The sequence below is a fragment of the Gigantopelta aegis genome, chromosome 5 (assembly GCF_016097555.1).
Source record: "Gigantopelta aegis isolate Gae_Host chromosome 5, Gae_host_genome, whole genome shotgun sequence".
Classification (NCBI taxonomy): Eukaryota; Metazoa; Mollusca; class Gastropoda; order Neomphalida; family Peltospiridae; genus Gigantopelta; species Gigantopelta aegis.
In genome coordinates, this window is record NC_054703.1 from 15,390,019 (window position 1) to 15,416,792 (window position 26,774).

Sequence of the window (26,774 nt, forward strand, 5' to 3'; positions counted from 1 at the left end):
TACTTTCAGCTGTATTGTTTAATTTTCCAGAGGAGTATTCCCTCGAACACCATTAGAATTCACATAGGCTTAAACGATATCAAGTAGTCAAATAATTTCAGCTAAATGTCGAAACAGTGACCTATATATTAAATTGAAAACAATACATTGCAAATGTTATATTATTTGTTATTAGCATTCATATTTGCGATTGTAATTACAACAAATTATTTCACTTTGAAAACTAAATACATTCTACATGTAACATTTACCATGTCAAATGCTGCTAAATGTATGTTGCATGATGCATATTTTTTCTATACAAAACATACTATTTGCTGAATATATAAACACCACAGTCATGTGTCATATTGCTTGATCCATTCAGATAATTACTACAATGAGCAACTGTATAATCTATTTAAATGGTTCGTTTTAATTAGACTGACAATCACAAATATGAATATTAATAACGTTACTGGGTTGGACAATTTGTTTAAGTTAAATTAAAACTAAATGAATACGTGTGACTCCAGTGACAGCGTTTACATGAATTCTAGGGTAATTCGTGGAAGTACTCTATAAAAGTTTACCCCTGGAAACAAATGCCATACAAAAATGGCCATTGAAAGAGAGGTGGATTTAAGCACAATGTGTCTAAATAGTAAAACTATCTGTTGTAAATATTCACATACCTTTTCTCAGCTCAAAATAAATAACACGAATCTCCATAAGAACTTCAAAAGCCATCCCCAAATGAATACAAATCTAATAAACAAAAGGCCAGAGACAACTTAAGAAAGTCTAAATATAATACTGTACATCAATTCTACTTTCACCTGACTTCGAGATAAACATTCGTGACATCTTGAACTGGACATGACAGCCAGATCCCTGACCAATAAGACTGAGAGAAATCACGGTACAGAAAGGCAATGGCCCACGATGGTCTAAAGAGCTGTCGCAGTCAGCAGAAGTTTGCAAGACATGAGGGTGTGTCTTCATTGGATAAGGGGGATTGTTAGTGTATAGATATTGTTTCTTGACATTCATGGAATCATCCACTATTTTGCCAATTCCCGATTCGACTCTGCATTGTGCAGAGATACGGCCATGATCACTTATTACGGTTTTATCGTTCAGATTCAGTAACATTTGTTTTAATATTAAGTTTACAGTAATTACAGAATGCACGTAATTATATTTAGTCAGTTAATTAGCGTCACTGGTATGATAATTACCTGACAGCAAAAACACATATTTGAAGCTGATCCTTAGTCTGACGTTTGGAAAGCAATTTGTATTAATTTTATTGCAATGGATTCCCCTAGCTGCATTGCTAATATTTGTTATACAAATATTAGAACCTTTAGGAGTTCCCGAGGTGAACATTTACCCATTCTTCTAATAACATACATATTGGAGGTAGTCATATGAGACGTGCCTTAGGCGCACATACACACCAATTGTTCTAAAGCAATATGTAGTTTGTGTAATTGTGATAGAACCATCAGTGAGTTTATGCTAGTATACATGTCCCTGTTCTGAAATCCTGGAATATATTCCACAATGGAAGTCTTTAGTCATTTTAACCTAAGATAATATTATATTCCAATTGTGTAAACTGTATAATAACTATCCATGATGGTGTTGAAATAGCATCAAAGAAATTATGGACTTGTTATTATTTGTGATAATAATAATGAGAATAAAGAATAAAGTAATATAGCATTATGATTCTTAATTCCAGCACTAAACATGGATGCCAAATCATGCCATTGTATTGCATTCCACCCATTTGATGTTTGTTTTGTCTTCATGTTTCATAGCCCTATAATGTAACTGGCATATGGCAAAATGACATAAAATAAATTTAATTAAATGAGAGTGTTCTTCCTTGCACGGGTACTGGGGTCGGGTACTTGAGTACTGTGAATGGACTCGAGTATTTTTAGACCGGCTCGTGTCCGAGTACTCGAGTACTCTTGGAGACACTAATGTGAACTGTTATTTTGTAGTGGATCCTGATTGGGTATTGATCGTTTCAATCGTGTTGGCTATCTTGCTCCTGTTGATCATCATCATCATCATCATCATATGGTGGAAGTAAGTATAATCAACTCATCACTGAATACTGGCAAACAATCTCGTTCCCAGAGCCCCGGGGCAAGTGGAATATGATGTTGGGGCAAGTAATGTGCACGATCTAGCTTGCCCGTTGGCAAGTAAATAATTAAATAATTAAATTTCCAATACAGGAACGAAATTTATTTGTAACGTACTATGTGAAATATTGATGGTGGTGGTACCTGTGTTCCATAATATCACAAACCAGCGACGGGTGAATAGTCCCGTCAATTACGTAAAATGTAGCCCATATCAAAACTAAATTGTTTCTTCATATAAGTATTTGTTCATATAAGTATATGTGTCTTTAGTTTCCATACGTAACTGGGTGTTTATATTTAATCTGTCCTTTATTGTTATCCATGTAATTAATTCCTGTGTATGCATAAGATTTATTAGGTTTATTTTATCCATATAAAATGTTTTTGCTGCATGAATGTATTTTTGGATAGTGCTAAAGAGCTTCCAACGATTGTTCAATATTGTAAAGATGTATTTAATCTATATCATATTCATGTATGTTGTTTTTATTATAAAGCTTGTAAGTTGTAAAACTTAAAGGGACATTCCTGAGTTTGTTGCATTGTAAGATGTTTCCGACTAATAAAATATTTCTACGATTAAACTTACATATTAAATCTTTTTTTGTTTGTTTAGACAATCAGTATCTGTATATTCAATGTGTTTCTGGTCGTCTTAATATTTATAAGACAAAACTTTTAGGAAATAAAATGAAATTTAAACTAGTAAAACTATTAGAACGATCAGAAATACGTTTAATATACAGCCACTAATATGCTATGCAGAAAAAATATATTTGATATGTAATTACAATCGTTAAAAAGGCTCTGTTAGTCGACAACATATAAAAAGTTGCAGCAAACTTAGGAATGTCCCTTTAAAGCAATAAAGACGTTGTAGTGTTAATTAGCATGACCATCACAATTGTCGTCATGCAATTTATTTTTAGCACTACAATATATGTGTAATATCTGTTTATCATGTTAATATAATCGGGGTTTTAAATGGTCGAAGATTTGAAATTAACAAAAAAAGTAAGTTTCAAAATATTAAAATCGGAAAAATTATTGATGCACCTGATTATTATTTCTCCTAACAAATTGTTCTCAAAGTTAGTTTGCATGCTATATATATTAGCACATATTGGCATTGAAATTAACCTGATTAAGTCAGTAATAGGGTATTGATCTGTGTTCTAACAAAAAACCCTGGAATATTCCAAATCAGTAATAGGTTATTGATCTGCGTTCCAACAGAAAAACAGGAATATTCAAAATCAGTAATAGGGTGTTCTAACATAGCACCAGAAATATTCCAAGTCAGTAATAGGGTATTGATATGTGTTCCAACACAAAAGCAGGAATATTCCAGTCCGTAATAGGGTGCTCTAATGCTTCGGCGATAACGTTAACTCGATCGTCTTGTCAGGTTGGTGTGCACTAGCAGCAGACTAAATTGTCGTCACTAATAACTTGTTTTGGGCGTATTGAAATACTGAATTAGGCGTTGGGCAGTTGGTCCAGTGTGCACTGAGAAAAGACTTGATTGTCGGCTGTATTCTTGGTCTGCGCTGCATTTCACTCTGATCTGATCGTCAGCGCTATGCTCACCAATCACTGCACATCGTCTGATCATGTGATATCAGTCATGATGGTGGCCTGGTTCAAATCCGAAATAGAGAGCGAAATAATTGAACTGTGGAGGCAGAAGCCTCAGCTGTATGATACAACACACCGCGATTGTCTGAGATGGGGAAAGAGGTGTGCAGCGCACCACATGAAAATATTGGCAGACATAAGAGTTGTGCTAAGTTTTTGTCCCTCGCATCCATGGGTACATGGAGCTTTGACCATTGGATATTTGAGATTTGTTCGATCATAACCCGAGAATTGTACTTTAGGTCAAGATATATTTTTGCAACAAATGTAATTCTTGATTCCAGTGCGTAAGAGTTATCCCTCTTAGCCTAATGATATGACCAGTGGTCAGATAGTTTTACCCTACTGATTTACATAATGAATCATTAATACATGTTATAAACATAACACCATGTGCATAAATCATGTGCATATACAATAATTAGTAGTCAGTCAACATATACAATTAGTTAAGCATAGCGGAAGGGGAGGCATGTTATACCTTTATACTGGGGCTCTTGCGATCGACAGTAAACAGCAACAGCTGAAAACTATTTGGAGTACGGAAAACGTTGAAAATAAGTAGTAATTATTATTTAGTATATCTATCACATTTTCTGACCACGGATATATTATGTAGGGCCGACATTATTCACTCATGTCAACCGTCATCTTCGAACACAATCCTCTGAAAACCCTGTTAAATCGTCCCTTCACAATACACAGCACTCACCTGTAGCCAAAAACCGAAGGGTCACAGCAAGTCGTTCTCCTGTGGTAATAGCTGCTCTGTAGTTTGTGTCAGACTTCTATATTATTGGGGAGATAGAATTTGCTAAGCATTAACATATGTCAGGTGGCATTCTAAAACAGTTAGTATACACTGGGATTTCATGGTGTTTTAACCCAGGTATTAAGAGTTTTTCTCACTAAAATGTGTAGCCGCACCCACACGTTCCTTTTGGACTGTTGTCGACGACGCCGCCTCCGTACGAACAGCATAGCGAGAAGTGAACTATGAAGCAGAAGCAGCTTTTTCACAAATCGCGCCATTTTGAACAACAATAAAAGTATTTCCACCAGTTCGCCCCATTCCCCTCCCCCGTTAATATGTCAAATATTAAATAAAGATGATTTTAGTGAAAGTTGTTTGTTCGTTTTACCAAGAGGATCAAGAAAGGGGATCCGATCTAGTCTGTTAAATATTAAAATTAAATTTAAATTAAATTAAACCCACAAGGGATCTAGTTAAACTGAAACTAAAACAAATTAGATTGCTGCTTTGATGCTAAGACTTATGTAGGCCTCACGCGAGGTCCAAATAGATCGAAGTCACTTCTCTCACAAATTTTGAGAGGGCGAAGTTTTTTAACAAGAGGGAGACTTGATAAATTTTTCATTTAAAGATAACAACAAAATAACCCAATATTATTTTATAACTTAGACATCTTTATATGTTGAATTTATTCATCATGAGAAAGGGTGCAGGACTTCTAGAAAAGTACACGAATGAGTAACTATTTGATAGACGTAAAAATCAAAGCTTATAATCGGCCATTTAGCTATGGGTCACGAAAAGGTACTCTTCGTGATCAAGTAACAATTTTAGAATTATTAGTGCAAAATTTATTTGTATTTCTATGCCTTTTACTTACTAGTGAGATTAACGAATGGAGTCATTTGCGGTATTTAGTAATTAAGCATCAACAAAATAAACGTCATCAGGAAATGCATGCAATGATTAATTTACAGTAACCGGCTCGGCAGTTTGGTCGGTGTAGATCGAAGGGCTTTTGACTTAGTAGCACCTGTCGTGTCACGGCCGTAATGGGCAATCTCTTACCCCAGCTTATTAAAATCTGCATTACATATATACATGTACTAATATATGAATATTGTTTTATTTAAAGTAAGGACCAAAATATATATTTTTTTTTTTTTTCTACGTGAATTTGAATTTCCTTCCAAGTGACATTAAACAATATGGCTGTCAGTGACCATATAACTTATTTACCTATTTATGTAATACATGTAGTCTGGTTCATGTTTATTTCTTATTATCGTCGTTCAAGAACAGATACATCAAACCCCAAACGCGAAACCCCAAGTGGAGGCGAACAGAACTTCTTCTTTTTTGTTGGGCTAACTGGTAATATGGTGGGGTCGAACTGGTATGGGCAAACTAATTTGGGGGCGAAACGTCAGACATTCCTAGTTCAAGGTCAGCCTTTCTCTCTCTCTCTCTCTCTCTCTCTCTCTCTCTCTCTCTCTCTCTCTCTCTCTCTCTCTCTCTCTCTCTCTCTCTCTCTCTCTCTCTCTCGTTTTTACACACAATATTAAACATTTCACTTTAGGTCCATTTTTACCAAACGGTATAATTTCCAAAATTATTGCAGCTTTTTAATTACAGCCATATGTATTCATAACTATTAAACACACATACAAAAAGCAAGTTTACACTGAAAGATTTTGAGCCTTTTAAAAATGGAAATATCTTGATTAGTTTATTATTATCGTAGGAACATGTAAAGTGGTGTCATTCGAATACTGACGTCATTGGAATTAAAACACGTGTGAACGATGGGACATAGCTTTCTAGGTAATCTTCACCCCCTGTCAAAACAATTGGCTGTTCCACAATGATCAGACATGGACACTTAGTATATTTACATTTTTCATAATGTATAGAAAAGCTAAAAAGATGAAAGCTAAAAACTATACAAGTTGTTAAATATGACATATAAAGTATTACAGTAACATGTGATTTATTTATTGTGTACGAAACCAAAACGACGATGCCACAATGTCCTGTCATCAACCTTAGTAATATACTCTGGCATGTTTTTGCAACTCAGCCAACTGCCTTCTCCCGCTAGTTTTTGTCTTATTGTTTTCATTAATTGTCTCAATAGTTTACGCATCATAATCTACAATTATCTAACATTATCAGTAAATCGTATTTGTCACCTTTTCTGTTTATTGCTGTTCATTTTTGAAAATTACAGAACCACTAGCAGTACGGACAGGCAAATTTAATGTTGACAACAGGAAGTACATTTACTTTACACTGATTAATTGAAAACTAACCCTGGGTTAATGAAAACTAACCCTGAGTTTGCTAACCCAGAGTTAAAAGTATGTTTCAGCAACGTTTTCTTAATCAGTGATTAGCCAACCCTGGGTTAAGGAATTAAACTCACAGTTAGTGTTAATCAGTGATTAAGTTAACCCAGACTTTGAACAATCGGGCCCTGTTTTCTAAACGAAAATCAGGACTGTTCCAAGTCAGTAATAGTTTAATATCTGCATTCTTACAGAAGACGTCGACAACAACCTACAGTCGGGCAGACCAATATACAGTTTGATGATGCAAGGTAAATAATGCTGTTGCTATTACCACCTCCACAACCAGCACAGCACAACAGCTACCAGTATCATCACCATTATTACTACTATCACTACACCTACTACCATCACTACTACCACTACTACTATTATCGACACAACTACCACCAGTATCACCATCTGACGCTACTATTTACTACTACCACCACTACTACTAATAATAACACCACTACTTCCACTACCACCACAACCATCACGGTACCACAACTACCACTATTACTACTACTAGTTACTACCATCACTGCTACTATTACCACCATCACTACTACTACTACAACCACCACCACTACTACTACTACTACTATCGCCACTATTATTACTACTACCACTATTACTGATGTCTAATACTGAACTGCTACTACAAATATTACTACCACTATTACTACTATGACCACTTCTACTCCTACTACTCCCACTACTGCTACTACTGCTACTACTACTACCACTACTACCACTAGTACTACTACTACTACTACCACTAATACTACTACTTCTACTACCACCACTGATACTACTACCACTACTACTACTACTACCACCACTACTGCTTTACTGATAGTGCTACTGCTACTATTACTACTACTACCACTACCAACACTACGACTACTATTGTTACTACTACTACAACTATACTTCTAGTACTGAGCTCTATACCACGCACACACACCCTCCTGTTTCGCCTCTCAAGTCCATAGATTTATATTGTGACAAAAGCTAATGAAGTTTCCTCTGTTGATAGACTATTCATCAAACACCCAAACCTGGATCAGGATTCTATGAAATATTGCAATGAACATTATACACATGTTTAAGTCATATTGAAATATAAATATATAACTGGTTCCTCAGGTCACTGGCATCTTTCGACGCCTTCTATATGTGATAGATATATGCCCTCTCTTGAACACATCCGGTACGTGTGAGAGATGTATGCCCGCTCATGAACAAATCCAGTACGTGTGGTAGATGTATGCTCTTTCATGAACAAATCCAGTATGTGTTGTAGATGTGTGTCCTCTCATGAACACATCCAGTACACGTGATAGATGTATGCCCTCTCATGAACACATCCAGTACGTGTGATAGATGTATGCCTTCTCATGAACACACCCAGTACGTGTGATAGATGTGTGCCCTCTCATGAACACATCCAGTACGTGTGATACATGTATACCCTCTCATGAACACATCCAGTATGTGTAATAGATGTATGTCCTCGCATGAACACATCCAGTATGTACGATAGATGCGTGCTCTCTCATGAACACAGCCAATACGTATTATAGATGTGTGCCCTCTTCTAAACACATCCATTACGTGTAATATATGTATATCCTCTCAGGATCACATCCACTATGTGTCATAGATATATACCCTTTCATGAACACATCCAGTACGTGTGATAGATGTATGTCCTCTCATGAACACATCCAGTACGTGTGGTAGATGTATGCTCTTTCATGAACAAATCCAGTATGTGTTGTAGATGTGTGTCCTCTCATGAACACATCCAGTACACGTGATAGATGTATGCCCTCTCATGAACACATCCAGTACGTGTGATAGATGTATGCCTTCTCATGAACACACCCAGTACGTGTGATAGATGTGTGCCCTCTCATGAACACATCCAGTACGTGTGATACATGTATACCCTCTCATGAACACATCCAGTATGTGTAATAGATGTATGTCCTCGCATGAACACATCCAGTATGTACGATAGATGCGTGCTCTCTCATGAACACAGCCAATACGTATTATAGATGTGTGCCCTCTTCTAAACACATCCATTACGAGTAATAGATGTATATCCTCTCAGGATCACATCCACTATGTGTCATAGATATATACCCTTTCATGAACACATCCAGTACGTGTGATAGATGTATGTCCTCTCATGAACACATCCAGTATGTTGTGATAGATGTATGCCTTCTTATGAACACATCCAGTACGTGTGATAGATGTATGTCCTCTCATGAACACATCCAGTACGTGTGATAGATTTATGCCTTCTCATGAACACATCCAGTACGTGTGATAGATGTGTGCCCTCTCATGAACACAGCCAATACGTATTATAGACGTGTGCCCTCTTCTAAACACATCCATTACGTGTAATAGATGTATATCCTCTCAGGATCACATCCACTATGTGTCATAGATATATACCCTTTCATGAACACATCCAGTACGTGTGATAGATGTATGTCCTCTCATGAACACATCCAGTATGTGTGATAGATGTATGCCTTCTTATGAACACATTCAGTACGTGTGATAGATATATGTCCTCTCATGAACACATCCAGTGTGTGTGATAGATGTGTGCTCTCATGGATACATTCTGTACATGTAATAAATGTGTGCCCTCTCATAACCACATCCAATACGTGTGATACATGTATGTCCTCTAATGAACACATTCAGTACATCTTATAGATGTATGCCCTCTCAGGAACACGTCCACTATGTGTAATATATGTATGCCCTCTCATGAACACATCCAGTATGTGTGATAAATATGTGCCCTCTCATGAACACATCCAGTATGTATGATAGATGTATACCCTTTCATGAACACGTCCAGTACGTGTGATAGATGTATGCCCTCATGAACACATCCAGTATGTGTGATAGATGTCTTCTCATGAACATCTCCAGGTGAACTAGGACGATGTGTCTAACGGTTATTGCGTGTAGTAGGGATGCAGGCGTGTGTGCAGAGAATGACGCAGTGTGGTTCAGGAGTCCAATTCCCTGTACTCAAATCACATTTTCTTCTATTTTTTAACAAATATATCTCGGGTAAGCACTACCTCATCACCAAACATATTTGCTGCCACTGTCTACACCTTCACAGCATAATATTCTGACAGTGCAGCTGGGTTGACTGGCTGACAGTTATATCCTTTATGGCAGTCGTCATCGTATACTTATATTATATTCCCTTCACTGTGCATGTGTGCATCAATGACAGTGTTTGATTATTAGAACACAGACTTTACGTTTTAGGCAACACAAAGTATATACCACTTTTTAAGGTTTCTTCCATGTTAAATTATTCAGTATTTAGAACTTTCTGTTAAAATTATTTATTTTGTCAAACCCAGTAAGCAACCAGCAAGTGTTATTAATAAGCTCTCCACTTCCGAACATTTAATTTGCTTGCAGACCCATAACAACAAAGTATTTTACAATGTTAAAATGGTGGTCGGTTTTCTTGTGAATATGGAAAAAAAGACTTCACAAAAATAGTTCACAAACGGATGTCAAATATTTGATCACATTTCGTCGTATGAAAACAACACCAGAAAGACCAGAAATAGTTTGTGCAGAAATAGATCATATAAACAATAAAATCCATATTTAATGATGGCTGATTTCAATTTTTTTTAATGTCTCTAATATTGCAAAATACGCTATAGTGTTTTGAAACTTGGGTACGTCGCTTTAAGGGTCGGTACACTTATGGTAGTTCTTTGCTAGTTTTATATTAATTTAGCAAGTTGTGATTATAAATGACTTCCAAATATTGTTTCAATAAAATATGATTTGTGATGTATGCTAAATTCTTGCACAATGGGATTTTCATGCATTTATTAAAACCAAATTATGCATTCTCATGCCCGGTGCTTCTTCGTAACAAAATGTGTCATCTTATTCCCTCTAAATTCTTGCAGAGAAACAAGTCATTTTGTTTTCTTTTGGGGTTTCTTTGGTGTTGTTGTTGTTTTTTTTGTGTTTTGTTTTTTTTGTTGTTCTTTGTTGTTGTTGTTTTTTTGTGGGTTTTTTGTTTGATTGTTGTTGTTTTTTTTTGGGGGGGGGGGTTTGGGGGGGTGTAGGTTTCTTTGTTTGTTGTTGTAGGGGTGGAGGGGTGTTGGGGTTTGTGTGTGGTTTCTTTTAATATTAAAAAAAAAACCCAAGAAACTATTAACTGGTCCTTAATTAATTGTTGTACATATGTTTTATGCAGATGATATGGTATTGTTGGGATAGTTGGTAAGAAATGACGATAAAACATGCATAATACATTATGAGCAAAATTGTTATATTTGGAGAAACAACGAAGGATTAGAAGAGAGTATTTTACATGGGCAAAAAATATTTGATTTCACAAATGCAACAAATTTAATTTATGGAAAAAATAATTTAAAACTAAAAGCCAGAAAAGTGCTATTTTGCAAACGTCTTTCTAGAAATATGTAACATACATTGCCAAGTGAACATCAAATAAAGCTATCTAACACACTATTTTAAATATTTAAATGTTATTGTTTTGTTTTTGTTTTTGGCTCTTCGATACATCTGCAACTAATTCTCTTCATGTTTAGGCCTGACACCCTGGGTCACAGCACAGAGGACACGAAGTCCGGACCACACTCCAAGTACGTGCAATAAGTGATTAATCAGACCTAGTGAGAAAAATTCGCTTTGAAGATATTATTAATAGCACTCAAGGGATCAAGGGATCTTTTATATGCATAGCAGGATAGCATATATGACAGCATTTGATACTGTTGATGCTACTGCTTTTGTCACAGTACAACAACAGCAACTACTACCACTACTTCTCCTACTACTACTACTACTACTACTACTACTACTACTACTGTTACTATCACTATGACGTCTACTCGTACTACTGTGAATATCGCTTGTACTACTACTACTACAACTACTACTACTACAACTACTACTACTACTACTACTACTACTACTACTACTACTACTACTACTACCACCACTACCACCACTACTACTACTACCACCACTACTACTTTACTGATATAACTGGTTCCTCAGGTCACTGGCATCTTTCGACGCCTTCTATATGTGATAGATGTATGCCCTCTCATGAACAAATCCAGTATGTGTGGTAGATGAATACCCTCTCATAAACACATCCAGTTCGTGTAATAGATGTCATGTGTGCCCTCTCATGAACACATTCAGTATGTGATATGGATGTATGTCCTCTCATGGACACATCCAGTATATACGATAGATGTCTGCCCTCTCATGAACACATCCAATACGTATTATAGCTGTGTGCCCTCTCATGACCACATCCAGTACGTGTTTTAGATGTATATCCTCTCAGGAACACATCCAGATAAAGTTACAACAGAGTCAAATAACAGTCTGTGACGTTCACATTGGGGAAATACCCTTACAAATAGACTAGAGCTCGACTCTCTAACCAGTACTTCCCAGAAGTACAATATGAAAAATTCAATTCGTCGTATTAAAAACACCAGAAATAGTTTCTGCAGAAATCGATCATATAAACAATAAAATCTACATTTCTTGATGTCTGATTTCAATTATTAGAAAATGGCTCTAGTGTTAGTGTTTTGAAACTTGGGTACGTCGCTTTAAGGGTCGGTACACTTATGGTAGTTCTTTGCTAGTGTTATATTAATTTAGCAAGTTGTGATCATAAATGACTTCCAAATATTGTTTCAATAAAATATGATTTGTGATGTATGTTAAATTCTTGCACAATGGGATTTCCATGCATTTATTAAAACCAAATTATGCATTCTCATGCCCGGTGCTTCTTCGTAACAAAATGTGTCATCTTATTCCCTCTAAATTCTTACAAAGAAAAAAGTCATTTTGCTTTGTTTTGGGGTTTGTTTGTTGTTGTTGTTGGTTTTTGTTGTTTGTTTGTTTGTTGTTGGGGTTTTCTTGGGGGGTTTATTCCAGGGTTGTTGTTTTTTTTGTTGTTGTTTTTTTTTGGGGGGGGGGGGGTTGTAGGTTTCTTTGTTTGTTGTTGTAGGAGGGAGGGGTGTTGGGGTTTTTGTGTGGTTTCTTTTAATATTAAAAAAAAAACCAAGAAGAAACTATTAACTGGTCCTTAATTAATTGTGTTGTACATATGTTTTATGCAGATGATATGGTATTGTTGGGATAGTTGGTAAGAAATGACGATAAAACATGCATAATACATTATGAGCAAAATTGTTCTATTTGGAGAAACAACGAAGGATTAGAAGAGAGTATTTTACATGGGCAAAAAATATTTGATTTCACAAATGCAACAAATTTAATTTATGGAAAAAATAATTTAAAACTAAAAGCCAGAAAAGTGCTATTTTGCAAACGTCTTTCTAGAAATATGTACATACATTGCCAAGTGAACATCAAATAAAGCTATCTAACACACTATTTTAAATATTTAAATGTTATTGTTTTGTTTTTGTTTTTGGCTCTTCGATACATCTGCAACTAATTCTCTTCATGTTTAGGCCTTACACCCTGAGGATATTATTGATAGCATTCATACTACTACTACTACTACTACTACTACTACTACTACTACTACTACTACTACTACTACTACTACTACTACTACTACTACTACTACTACTACTACTACTACTTCTTCTCTTCTTCTTCTTCTACTTATGAAATATTTTAATGATATTGTTTTGTTTTTGTTTTTATTAGTGGCTCTTCGATACATATGAAACTAATTCGCTTCATATTTAGGTCTGACGCCCTGGATCATAGCATAGAGTACACGGATTCCGGATCACACTCCAGGTACGTGCAATAAGTGATTAATTAGACCTAGTGAGAAAAATTCGCTTTGAAGATATTATTAATAGCACTCAAGGGATCAAGGGATCTTTTATATGCATAGCAGGATAGCATATATGACAGCATTTGATAATATTGATGCTACTGCTTTTGTCACAGTACAACAACAGCAACTATTACCATTACTTCTCCTACTACTACTACTACTACTACTACTACTACTACTACTACTACTACTACTGTTACTATCACTATGACGTCTACTCGTACTACTGTGAATATCGCTTGTACTACTACTACAACTACTACTACTACTGCTGCTGCTGCTGCTGCTGCTGCTGCTGCTGCTGCTGCTGCTGCTGCTGTGGCTACTGCTACTACCGCTAATGCCACAAGTATTAGTACCAGTAATTACTACAACTATTACTACTACAACTACTATTGATGCTTCTGTTATTATTATTATTATTATTATTATTATTATTATTGTTGTTGTTATTATTATGTTTGGGTTTTTTAATCAAGTTTATTGACCCCTCACCCATGTTTTTCACAAGTTAGAAATTACTTGTTATATAGAAATTGTAATATATTCCGTCAATAATTCACTTTTTAGTACAATGTTTGGCACCAACATTTATGATGCAATCTGATTCCATAGTTTGTAAGTTTGTGGCACGGCAGCGACAGGCGGCAGAGGTGGACATCAGCCGGGATCGTCTGGGCATTCATCAAAAACATCAAGGGGAGTCAAGCACTGGGTCCACAACGTGCAGTTTATTAATAATTGGCTAGTGGAAGTCAAATAGTTAGTCTTAGATAAAACTTGGTACATGGGATCTTTTACACACAGACAGGATGGCACATACCAGTAAACATTGAAATTATGAAAAATACATTTTGGGGTATTAGCAAAACGTGGATGACCAGAACCACTTCAAGTGTACGAAAATGAATATTCTAAATAATAAAATGTAAGTACTTCTAATTTAAATTATCAAAAACGGCGGCTAATGGGTGTCAAACTATGGTAAATGCAAACAGTAAGTGATTAACATCAAGATAAAAATTCAAGTTAAATAAAAAACACAGTGTAAAGAAGTGTGTAAAAGTACAAATATCACAGATAGATAAAATTAAAATTTAGAATAAATGTTAGTATCATGTACAAATTGTAATAAAAGGGATTCCATCATATTTCTTTGACCAAAAATAGCTTTCTAGTTTCTTTGAGATGATGGCACTCCACCAAAACGTAGCATACCATCAGATAAACACTGAGAGTGCTCACACTGAGGTGGAGGATCTATTTTCAAGATAAATGAATGGGTCAAGTAGGTATAACCAATGCGAGCACGACACAAGACTATTTCATCCTTCCAGTACTGCATATAGAACTGCCATTCTCGCAAGACTGGCTTCACACATTAAGCTTGTTTGCAGACGGGGCAGCAGAACCTGCCTTTTTATTACACCTGATGGCAACATGGCTGGGAGCCCAACAAAATACAATGTCTTATTGGCAATGGATAAAAAGAGAAATAATTGTGTGTGTAGGAAAAACTGTAACAGAAGCCACAGAATTCCCTTCCCGTGATCCGTCTGTATAAACAGGAATGTAATCATGGTACCCGTCTTGAATTTCCATCAAACACTGTACACAACATCATCTTTGTTCAGATGTGCAAGATCAAAAACAATTTTAGGTGGTGTAATACACCAAGGTGGTAAAACAAACTATGAAACAGTGTCCAAAGTATCAGTAAAACCAATGTTGGAAATTAAAAAAAACAAAAAATAATAAAAAAACAAAAAAACAAAAAAAAAAAAAATTAATAATAATAATAATAAACGCTGAATGCAAAGACTAAATGTACAAATAGCATTTGGCCTTGCATCAAACAACTTCACATATTTGTTATCAAACATTGCATTATGTGTAGGATATTTTGGTAATGAGTTAATCTTGGTGGCCTACTGCAGAGAAAGCTTTGCACGCCTAGCACCCAAACAAGTTTTGAGTGCAACACCGTACGAGTTCTCTACAGGAGATGTTCTAAATGCACTAATACGAAGACTAAGTCACTGGTTGTGTATAGGATCTAAGACTTGCATGCCAACCCATATACAATGCATCCATAATCAAGTTTTGACCTAACAGGAGATCTATACTGTATTATCTTTTAAAATACTGAGAGCTTTTAAGGCCTTCTTTTTAACATATTTAACATGGGGAACAAAAGATAGCTTCCTATCAAATAAAACCCTTAGCAATTTGGTCTCCTCCACAACTGGAATCAGATTTTTGTTTAAAAACAACTGTGGATCTAAGTGGAGACCTCTTGTTTGGCAGATATGTACATAAACCGTTTTTACCTTTGAGAATCTAAAGCCATTGTCACTTACCCATTCATGAAGTTATTTAAACAAGGCTGCAACTGACTTTCAACGAGCTATAGCAAATATGAAAATAATTGATATATAATGAGCAATCCACACCAGGTTTTTAAACACTGTGTGATGCTGTTAATTTTCACAGAAAATAAAATTACAGAGAGGTTACTACATTGAGGTACACCCATCTCTTGTGGGTGAATATTGAACAAAGTCGACCCTACCCAGACTTTGAAAGATCTATCTTTTAAAAACAGGAAGTCGACCTCTAAGGCCCATGTCATGGAGGTCATTTAAAATCCCACTTCGACGTCGTATTGTAAGTTTTCTCCAAATCAAAACACAATCAAACCAAGTGCTGATTATGGATGAAAGCTTCCCTACAAAACGTTTCAAATCTAACAAGATGAGCAACCGTGCTTCGTCTAGATCTGAACCCACATTGCACGATAGTAAGCAATTTGTGGGATTCAAGATACCAGACAAGTCAAATGCACTTTGCAGTCCATAAACGCTACACTATTATTCCAGGATTATTTAGCACTTTTTTGTTTTGTCTTGTTAAAAATATTGCTATGAAAATGAACAATCGCACATGACCCATCTCATGATCAGTTTCGGAATCGTTTTCTTGAGTGGTACAGTACTGCATTTGCATACATGTTCATTGTCATGCATGGCTAAGATATCTACATGGATTTGTTTTCTGGGATAGATTGTGACAATTGTGAAGTGGAATTACTCTCAATTAAGGTGCAAAACTTTGTTTTGTTTGCGTATGTCTGTGTTTACCTTTTCAGTTCAAATAAAAATAACTGACACAAATAATTATACCGTTTAGGCCTACTATAATTTTTAAAATGCGGGAAAGGTGTTTTTAGACTGGCTTTAACATTCTTAATATCAATAAGGCTGACCTACTTCGTGTTTATATTCACGAACGCAGGTGAATGATTTATTTTGAAATGATGATATAATTATTGATAATTCTAATATTTTTTAATTGCACCCTAACAATACATATGTTGATACTTAATTAACCATTGAAACAGGAATTGAGCTTTAATTCGTTAAAAACACAGACAACATGACAACATCCTAAACGTACTTAAGGAAAATACCAAGTGCGCCGAATCACTGGAAGCGCCGATACACCGGACAGGGCTGTATACCTTCCCACAGAGAACACCTCTTTTCAGACTATGCAATTTACTACAAGTTATTTATTTCTGAGCCAATTGTTTTCACAACTGCACACAAAAATAGTTTGTTTGTTGTTTTGTTTTGTTGTTGTTGTTGTTTTTGTTTGTTTTGTTTTTTGTTTTGATTTTTGTTATTTTCGAAAAAGTTTTACTGTTTTTCTTATGTCAAGCCAAACTGAAATTATTCACAAAAAAAAAAACAACAAAAAAAAAAAAAACAAAAAAACAAAAAAAAAACAACAAACAAAAATATTTATGGAAGGACGGGATGGACTAAAAGTCGTTTTTGTTTATTTCTTTAATTACCGATGTCGGGTCCACTTGACTCATAGAATTCAAGTGTTGTTTATCGTCTTTTCGACTACATCACACGTACTAGAACATATAGTGTAGCAAAACAATTCGCACGAAAACCTAAAGAATAAAAAAAGAATAAAACTTGCCATTTAGTGGTAAGCTGTCTCCCACGACAATTTTCATCGTCATCTGTCAGGCCGGTGGATCTTCGGAAGACGTTCCAGGTTCAAACTGATAAGGCATTATTTGTTGTGTTGCACAAATATTAATCCAGTCGTGATCACTACACAATTCATCATTGAAAGAAGAATCACATGATAACTGAGCCTGGCAGTTGCTGTCGGTCCCACTTTAGCATGCGCTGAAAGTCATCTTGTGGTAGGTTTCTGTGAAGCAAGTTCCCTTCATGACGCCAAGGCTATTTTCAAACAAATGTTTTTACCATTAATTTTACTCGGTCGTTTCCGGCAGTCTTCTACGGGAGTGATGTTTTAATACTTTTATGGGGCATTTTCGTATTTATTGATTTGCATATTGGTATAAAATAGTATTGCAATGAATTAAGAAGGCATTTAATTGTGGAATTTGAAATTTTTGTGTATGGTCTAGAAAAGCACTTTCGGTTTTATTATGAATGGTACATTAATCATCATCAGCAAATAATTTCATTTTTAGTATCATGGTGTTATTTCTCCACTCATAACAAATGGTCTCCAACTCATTCAGTAGAGCACTTGCCTTAGATTGTTTGATCTCGTGATCGAAGCCTCCCCCCTCCTCGGTGGATCATTCTTTGATTGTTCCAACCAGTACCCGACGGTTGGTTTACTGGTGTGTGCTATTCTGTCTGTGTTAAAGTAAATATAAAAGATCTCATATATCGGATTTCCTCTAAGACTTCTTGTCAGAGTTACCAACTTTTTGAAATTCAGCAACCGATGATTAATGTCTTCTCAAATAAAATTATTGTACTTACACTCAAAAATATAATTTGTATTTAAAACTGTTTCATAAAGTAGATTATGATGATTATCTTAATTGTTAAAATATGTGTATCTCTGTGTGCATGTCTGTCTGTGTATCTATCTATCTATCTATCTATCTATCTATCTATCTGTTTTGTTTTTCTATACGCAAACGACGAATATCTAGGTTATCTTCCATGAAAGGGCGGAGGTCCTCAAAGAGTCCGAGTCATAAATCCTCAAACAGTCATAGAGACAAGTCCTCAGAAAGACAGCATCATAAATCCCCGGAGTGACGCTGACACAAATCCTCGGAAAAACATTGAAAAAGAGATACTGTCCTCATGTGTCAATCACGTGTTAGTTTATTCATTATTTGATGATGTTCTGTAATGGAAATTTAATGGAGAGGTGTAAATAAAGTGTAAAGAAGGAATGACCTTTACCAATAGATATATGTTATGATGAAAAGTTTCACTGGTTAAATCGCTTGGAGAACATGTGATTGCAGTCTGTTTTAGCAGTGACTATATTACGGTATCTAATGCTTTTTAATTCCTGTGAAACCAATAGCAAAGTGAATTTTACTCTTCCGTAATTGCTTTCTGTAAATACTGATTGGACATTTTGTTCTAACTACTAAGCACATAGTGTTAATGTATGGCTTACGGATGTGCGTAATTAGCGATATTTTCTCCATCAGCACGTCCGATAAAGTGCTGACTGGGGGTGGGGATCTAGCACAAGCGATAAAGTGCTAACTGGGAAGATCTGACACCAGCGATAAAGTGCTGACTGGGAAGATCTGCCACAAGTGATAAAGTGCTTACGGATGTGGGTAATTAGCAATATTTTCTCCACCAGCACCCCCGATAAAGTGCTGACTGGGGGGTGGGGATCTAGCACCAGCGATAAAGTGCTGAGTGGGAAGATCTGACACCAGCGATAAAGTGCTGACTGGGAAGATCTGACACCAGCGATAATGTGCTGACTGGGAAGATGTGGCATCTGCGATAAAGTGCTGACTGGGAAGATCTGACACCAGCGATAAAGTGCTGATTGGGAAGATGTGGCACCAGCGGCAAAGAACTGACTGGAAAGATCTGCCACCAGTGATAAAGTGCTGACTGGGAAGATCTGCCACCAGCGATAAAGTGCTTACGGATGTGGGTAATTAGCGATATTTTCTCCACCAGCACCTCCGATAAAGTGCTGACTGGGGGTGGGGATCTAGCACCAGCGATAAAGTGCTAACTGGGAAGATCTGACACCAGCGATAAAATGCTGACTGGGAAGATCTGACACCAGCGATAAAGTGCTGACTGGGAAGATGTGGTACCTGCGATAAAGTGCTGACTCGGAAGATCTGACACCAGCGATAAAGTGCTGAATGGGAAGATCTGACACCATCGATAAAGTGCTGACTGGGTAGATCTGACACCAGCGATAAAGTTCTGACTGGGAAGATGTGGCACCTGCGATAAAGTGCTGACTGGGGGGGGGGGGGAGATCTAGCACCAGCGATAAAGTGCTGACTGGGTGGAGAGGGGGTGTAGCACCAGCGAGAAAGTGTTGACTAGGGAGGGGGGGGGGGGGGGCGGGGTAGCACCAGTGATAATGTGCTGTTGGAAGGATCTAGCACCAACGATAAAGTGCTGACTGGGGGTGGGGATCTAGCACCAGCGATAAAGTGCTGACTGGGAAGATCTGCCACCAGCGGCAAAGTGCTGACTCGGAAGATCTGCCACCAGCGATAAAGTGCTGACTGGGAAGATTGACACCAGCGATAAAGTGCTGATTGGGAAGATCTGACACCAGCGATAAAGTGCTGACTGGCAAGATGTGGCACCTGCGATAAAGTGCTGACTGGGGGGTGGGATGGGGGTGGGGGTATCTAGCACCAGCGATAAAGTGCTGACTGGGTGGAGAGGGGGTGTAGCACCAGCGAGAAAGTGTTGACTGGGGGGGGGGGGGGGTAGCACCAGTGATAAAGTGCTGATTGAAAGGATCTAGCACCAGCGATAAAGTGCTGACTGTGGGTGGGGATCTATCACCAGCGATAAAGTGCTGACTGGGAAGATCTGCCACCAGTGACAAAGTGCTGGCTGGGGAGATATGCCACCAGCGATTAAGTGCTGACTGGGAAGATCTGCCACCAGTGATAAAGTGCTTACGGATGTGGGTAATTAGCGATATGTTGTCCACCAGCACCCCCGGTAAAGTGCTGACTGGGGGTGGGGATCTAGCACCAGCGATAAAGTGCTGACTGGGAAGATGTGGCACCTGCGATAAAGTGCTGACTGTGAAGATGTGGCACCTGTGATAAAGTGCTGACTGGGAAGATCTGACACCAGCAATAAAGTGCTGACTGGGAAGATGTGGCACCTGCGATAAAGTGCTCACTGGGAAGATGTGGCACCTGCGATAAAGTGCTGACTCGGAAGATCTGACACCAGCGATAAAGTGCTGACTGGGAAGATCTGTGACCAGCGATAAAGTGCTGACTGGAGGGGGTGGTGGGTGGGGTGTGGGGGGGGGGATCTAGCACCAGCGATAAAGTGCTGACTAGGAAGATCTTGCAGCAGCGATAAAGCGCTGAGTCGGGGGGGGGGGGGATCTAGCACCAGCGATAAAGTGCTGACTGGAAGGAGGTCTACCATCAGCGATAAAGTGCTGACTGGGGAGGGGGGATCTAGCACCAGCAATAAAGTGCTGACTCGGTGGGGGGAGGATCTAACACCAGCGATAAAGTGCTGACTGGGAAGATCTGACACCAGCAATAAAGTGCTGACTGGGAAGATGTGGCACCTGCGATAAAGTGCTCACTGGGAAGATGTGGCACCTGCGATAAAGTGCTGACTTGGAAGATCTGACACCAGCGATAAAGTGCTGACTGGGAAGATCTGCGACCAGCGATAAAGTGCTGACTGGAGGGGGTGGTGGGTGGGGTGTGGGGGGGGGGGATCTAGCACCAGCGATAAAGTGCTGACTAGGAAGATGTGGCAGCAGCGATAAAGCGCTGAGTCGGGGGGGGGGGGGGATCTAGCACCAGCGATAAATTGCTGACTGGGAGGAGGTCTACCATCAGCGATAAAGTGCTGACTGGGGAGGGGGGATCTAGCACCAGCAATAAAGTGCTGACTGGGTGGGGGGAGGATCTAACACCAGCGATAAAGTGCTGACTGGGACTATCTAGTATCAGCAATAAAGTGCTGCCGGGCGGAATCTAGGACCGGCGATAAAGTGCTGACTGGGGGACCTAGCACCAGAGATGAAGTGTTGACTGGGGGGGGGGGGGGGTAATCTAGGACAAGCGATAAAGTGATGGGTTGGGTGTGTGTGTGATCTAGCACCAGTCTGATTAAAATTAGCACTAGTGGGTCTACCAGTAGATCTAACAGCACTGCGTGGACTCCCCATATCCAGGTGACATTGCATCTATAAATAACAATTTCTAGCATCAGTAATAAAGTGATGACTGGAGGGATCTAGCACCAGTGATAAAGAGCTGACTGGGGGATTTAGTTGCAGCTACAAAATGCTGACTGGTGGGGGGGGGGGGGGGTCTAGCACTAGCGATAAAGTGCTGACTGGGGTACCTATCACCAGCAATAAAGTGCTGACTGGGGGAACTATCACCACCGATAAAGTGCTGACTGGGGGGGGGGGGGGTATAGCACCAGCGATAAAGTGCTGACTGGGGTGTGGGTGTGATCTAGCACCAGCGATAAAGTGCCAACTGGGGGCGGGGGATCCAACAGTAAAGTGCTGATTGGGGGGGGGGATGTAGCACCAGCAATAAATTGCTGACTCATGGTGTGAATCTAGCACCAGCGATAAAGTTCTGCCGGGGAGGGGGGGGGGGATGTCTAGCACCTGTGATAAATTGCTGACTGGTGGTGTGAATCTAGCACCTGCGATAAAGTGCTAACTGGGAGAATCTAGCATCAGCGATTAAGTGCGGACTGAGTGGATGTTTAGCACCAGCGATAAAGTGCGGACTAGGGGCACCTAGCACCAGCGATAAAGTGCGGACTGGGGGGGGGGGGGATCTAGCACCAGCGATAAAATGCGGACTGGGGGGACCTAGCACCAGCGATAAAGTGCGGACTGGGGGGGGGGAGGGAATATAGCACCAGCGATAAAGTGCTGACTGGCAGGATCTAGCACCAGCGATAAAGTGCGGACTGGGGGGATCTAGCACCAGCGATAAAATGCGGACTGAGGGGATCTAGCACCAGCAATAAAGTGCGGACTGAGGGGATCAAGCACCAGCGATAAAGTGCGGACTCGGAGGGGGGGGGATGTAGCACCTGCGATAAAGTGCGGACTGGGGGGACCTAGAACCAGCGATAAAGTACGGACTGAGGGGACCTAGCACCAGCGATAAAGTGCGGACTGGGGGGGGGGGGGATCTGGCACCAGTAGTCTTCGCCAGGAAAGGCGAGCGATCGATCGCGCTCGCCTCCACACTCGCCTGGAAAGTTTTAGGTGATCTACGAATCGATCGCTTTGCAATAAACTTTAATTATTTTTTGGGGAAACTTCTAGCTCTTTTTTCTCTCAGTGATTTTTACCAAAAAAAACACTATCTCACAAATCGGACACAAAAAAACTATCTCACAAATAAATATGCGCAGTAACTATCGCGAACTGTTGTGTTTATTTGCATGGTAACAATATCAACTGACGTTTTTATTTGAAACTCTTTGCTTCTACCGTTCGGGTTCGGGTGCTTCCGAATTATCATGGAAACTCATTCGGAACTCCTCGACAGAATCTACGAACATCACGACTCGGAACATCTCGGCTGATACCAGAGAAATCGTGACGGGCCGAGATATTCCGAATGAGACATTACAACGGTCCGATATCGACCGAAGTGTTCCGAATGAGTGCATCATTCAGAAATATATATTTTATCATGTAGTTGTTTTTAAAAATTGAAAATGTCGAACCGTGTATGCGCGGTATGTTATTTTTTCCAAATGCTAAATGCAGTTAGAAACTACTAGATCTAATGTTTCCTGTTTAAGAGGTTAACTTTATCATAAATAAAAGTTAAACTCATACCGAAACTGTAGTACTAATTTGAAGTCAAATATCGGAAACTTACATTACGTATGTTTTCATTTCCAATAAAAGCTATTTAAAATTTAGTTTTAAAAATATTGAAAATCCTGCATTAAAATAGCTTTTTAGTTAAAAGGAAAGAGTTAACTCTTTTTTAATATGATCAGACAGTTCGTATGATTTATTTCTGAAATAGTGATATAATTTGTTTCATTTCCTGTATAGTATTTGTACTGAAAACATTAGAATGTCATCACGTATTTATAAGGCGTTCTCGTTTTCTGAAAATATTTGGAACATTTAGCGTAGAGTTTTGCAGCGCTTGCGTAAAAGCAAAAGTAGGATTACAACCTTTCACTCATTATTGGGAATACAAGTATACTGTAAAATAGATTTTGAGCCTTAATATAAGCACGAAAATAACTACATAAATGAATGAATGAATAAATCATTAATTTAATATTTAAACAAAATTAAAATTCTATGTCTTAATTTAGTATATTTTTTAAACTGTCTGACTGGTCGTATCTTATATACAGAAACATACAATTATTCTAATAGGCCTTTAATAGTTGTCGGCTGAAAAAAAAAAAAAATTAAGAAAATATTAATTGCATTAGTTTGCTAACAAGTAGTGGTAGTTACTCTCATATAAGGACAGTCTTGAATATCCACTGGTGTTACACTTTGTCATTGGTGTTATTTTACGCAAGAATATTTTAGCTGACATTTTTCAAGAAACTTCATTTTTGAAATTTTAATTGTTTATTTAGGAAAGCTTACCTTCTGTCTTTATGACTTTGGTGAAATTTATTTTGAAGGACTCCATAGTTTTAAATAATTAAAACTGCCACAGTGTATAATTTAAGTGACATACAGAATATCCGTGTTGAAATGCACAATTACACCGTTGGGTAGGTTTTAATTCTAAAGTTATTCCATATATGTTATTACGGACACCCAAATAACACATCCATGTGCTCTTGATCACTATAAACCTATTGGATCAAACTGCTAACTATCCCACTTGTCCGGTAACACCAATGCCGTAATGAATTTGTTCACAGAGTAACGTGTCTGCACGTGCAGGCCGATTAGGCCCTACAGTTCTGTGTGACCAAATATAATTTTATGTTTCTTTATTCATATAGTTTCCAAAATATAACTTTAAGAGCTTGGGTATCTCTGCTGTATCAAGTCACGCCAAAGGAAAAAAATTTCTCAAAGGTGGGTATCATTTCTCTTCTACGCTATGAGTAAACGATATTTTAAGAATCAGAATCTCCCCGCTACCAACCCGATAGCTCGTCAGACGAACCAATGTATTTAACTCGATAATTATATATTTTATTATTAAAAGCACAGGCATGTGAAATGTCCGCGGAAAGGCGGAAATTCGCGGTTTTTAAAATACGTTTCCGCGCAAAAAAATAGGTTTCCGCTCTCTTTTTTTCTTTATTACCGCGGAATTATAAAGATCTGGACAATCCTGAAACCGGTTTCCAAACGAATCGAATACAAACCGGAAACGGAAATGGAAATACATAGTGTTACTATTTTCCCGCCATTATATGCTTGTTTTTTATGCGCGAGTACTTTTTATAATTTAGATTTTCCTCTTCTTTTTTTTCAAATTCTTGCTCACATCCCTAAAAGCAACAGACAAAATAAATTTAAAATAACAGTAAATAAATTACCCATTTTAAAAATAGGTGTTTAAAATTTTTGGGCCAGAAAAGTTGTAGGACGCAACTGACAAGATGTATCTTCCTACAGTTGGTAAACAAATAACAGCCCGCCAATTGAGAGTGACGTCATGTGTGAAACGTGTCACTGTAACAAGAAGTCTTATTGTAGATGTGTTTTTCCGACTTGTCAAACCGTAATTGCCAAGACTAATAATTATACTGTTCATGTATAGCTCGTGAAATTCTTCGTTAACTGTGGTTTCGAATTTCAGTTTATAAATAAATAAATAAAGAAAAAGAAAAAACACGAACTTTTCGACCCTTCCATTTTCGACATTTTATCCACATGGGTGTTTTAATTACATTCTCTTCCTCCCCTCCTTCCACGGGTTATTCGTTTAGGGAGAAGTGATTAAATTTTGAGACGGTCCCTAACTCAAAGTTTAATGAAAATGCGAGTGTCCGATGTAAACGTTGATTGTAAAAGGCGGGAAAAATTGTAACATTAAAACGCTAGTAGGCTACTGCTAGTCATTAACATAAATGACGTGTTGCGTTCATTGAGTTTGATTCGTGGTTGTGATGTTCAAAATATTTTTGTTCAGTTTATGTGATCATATTCAGGGTTAGCGACATTAATTAGAACGTTACTGACTAGTAAACACATGCTTGCCCAATCACAAAAATAATAATATTACAAGTTTTGAACCACTTTTATGACCCAATGACCTACTTAAAGACTGTTAGAGTTAAGGTAGCCATGTTTGGTATCAAACCAAAGCTTATGAAGTGTAGGTTTGAGCTGACCCACTTTTATGACCTACATGCTTATTGCGTACTTCTTTATTTTTCAGCTATGAGGTCTGTGGGGTCATCTTTGGCTAGAATTGGAGACTATTTGGTTCCTGGAGCTGATCCATCCTCAGATGCAGAACCAAAACCAGCACCTGGCCCTGCCCTTCGACCTAGCCCTGCTGCTCATCCAGCGCCAGCTTCCTCTAGACCTGGATGTGGTGGAAAGGAAACTCTTACGGCAGAAGTGTCGTGGTCCATGAAATGCGTTGAATCACATTATTCTTTTAGTTCATTGAGGGAATTGCTGCTCTCTTTCAGCAGATGTTTCAAGGGCATCCTGTAGTTGACACGTTCTCCTGTGGTGAAACAAAATGCAGGTATCTCTGCCAATTTGGACTTGCTCCCCACTTCGCTTCTCTTCTAAAGAGTCGCATACATAAAGACAGTGAATATGTTTTCCTTTTTGATGAAAGCATGAACAACAAGACTAAAAATAAACAATTAGACATTCATGTAAGACTTTGGCACAATGACCAAGTCCACACTAGATACCTAACATCACAATTCATTGGTCATGCTGCTGCAACTGATTTATTGGAACACTTCAATGCATCAACGTCTGATCTACGTAGAAATGGT

The 26,774-nt window shown here is 38.1% G+C and overlaps 1 protein-coding gene and 1 long non-coding RNA gene across 2 annotated transcripts in view; both read left to right on the top strand.

The window, feature by feature from the left end:
- Positions 1–26,774, top strand: part of LOC121373302 (multiple epidermal growth factor-like domains protein 11) — a 239,264-nt gene that overhangs the window by 78,699 nt on the left and 133,791 nt on the right. The gene's annotated exons all lie outside the window — the stretch shown is intronic.
- Positions 1,998–19,014, top strand: LOC121373305. Its single transcript, XR_005958060.1, has 6 exons — positions 1,998–2,085; positions 7,082–7,138; positions 11,507–11,560; positions 13,671–13,724; positions 16,831–16,868; positions 18,767–19,014. It is a non-coding gene; the product is annotated as an uncharacterized LOC121373305 (long non-coding RNA).